General features: G+C 30.9%; 1 pseudogene; it reads right to left on the reverse strand.

Annotated features, from left to right (window-relative positions):
• Nucleotides 1–418: 418 nt before the first annotated feature.
• Nucleotides 419–924, reverse strand: LOC123274226 (annotated as a pseudogene).
• Nucleotides 925–1,224: the final 300 nt, after the last annotated feature.

Genomic DNA, 1,224 nt, shown 5'->3' on the forward strand with positions numbered 1-1,224 from the left:
ATATATATCAAAATGCATGTGGGTACTCAAATTAAAGGTCTCGATGAGTGTGATGTCGGGGTGAGCTTTATTTCTTTAAAATATATTATATATATATGTATGTATGAAAAATATATCAAAAATGCATGTGGGTACTCAAATGAAAGCTCTTGATGAGTGTAACATCAGGATGAGCTTATATCTTTAAAATCGTCAATAGTTAAAAAAGTACAGTGCAATTTAACAAAAGTCATTATTTAATCAAGCAAAATTTTATTTATTTAATTTCTTACAAAAAATTACATTTGTTTTTCTTTTTGAACCTTTCGAACATATAATAATTTAAAAGAAAAAAATTATCTGAACATGTTAGTGTTTTAGTTAGAAAAAAAATCAAAAAATTGTATTAAAAACTTCAAATAATAATCATAAAACTTACGAAAAGCAGAGAATCCATGAAAGTGCGAATCTGCCGGATGTCCCGCGAGATTGTGAAGATGCGACGGCATAGAAGTTACCGGATGTCCAGCATGAGCCAGGTGATGAAGATGCGTCGCACTTCCGGCGAATAATTGGGGCAAGAAGGTCCGAGAATAATTATTATCACCTTCACCACCTACAACTTCATTAGTCAACTCCTTCTTAACTTCACCATTAGTTCTATCTTCATTTTATTTTTCATTCTCATTATTATCATCATCTTTATCTTCACTCCTCTTATCTCGGACACCCGCGAACCGCTTGAGGAGCACCCGCGATTCTGTACCCGCAAAATTTTTAGCAATCGAGTCCTCCGAATTTACTTCATTTTTATTCACAATTTTATTTTCACTATTTCTATTACTAATAGTATCGCTATCAGTGGCTTTAGTTTCAAGGTGACCGTAAATTCGCGCGAAAAAATCGCCGCGGAGACGAAGGTCGCGGGTTTGATTTAATCGACATTTTTATAAAATTAATAATCACTTATAATTGTTTAATAATCAATTAATAAATCATTTTAGTAATGTTAATCCAAAGACTTTCTTTTAACGACTGATTATATTAATATTCACTCACTAAATACTCATGTTACGTTTTACGGTTTAACTTGTCATCAAATTCCACATTTCTGCACTCGTCTAATTTTCTCATATATATAAATATAATATATAATATATGCATGTGTATCATGTAACGCTCATTTAAAAAAATTACCGTATTTACAGAATTAAAATAACTTTTATTTTACACGTACTTTAATGA

Source organism: Cotesia glomerata, unplaced genomic scaffold, assembly GCF_020080835.1.
Source record: "Cotesia glomerata isolate CgM1 unplaced genomic scaffold, MPM_Cglom_v2.3 scaffold_263, whole genome shotgun sequence".
NCBI lineage: Eukaryota > Metazoa > Arthropoda > Insecta > Hymenoptera > Braconidae > Cotesia > Cotesia glomerata.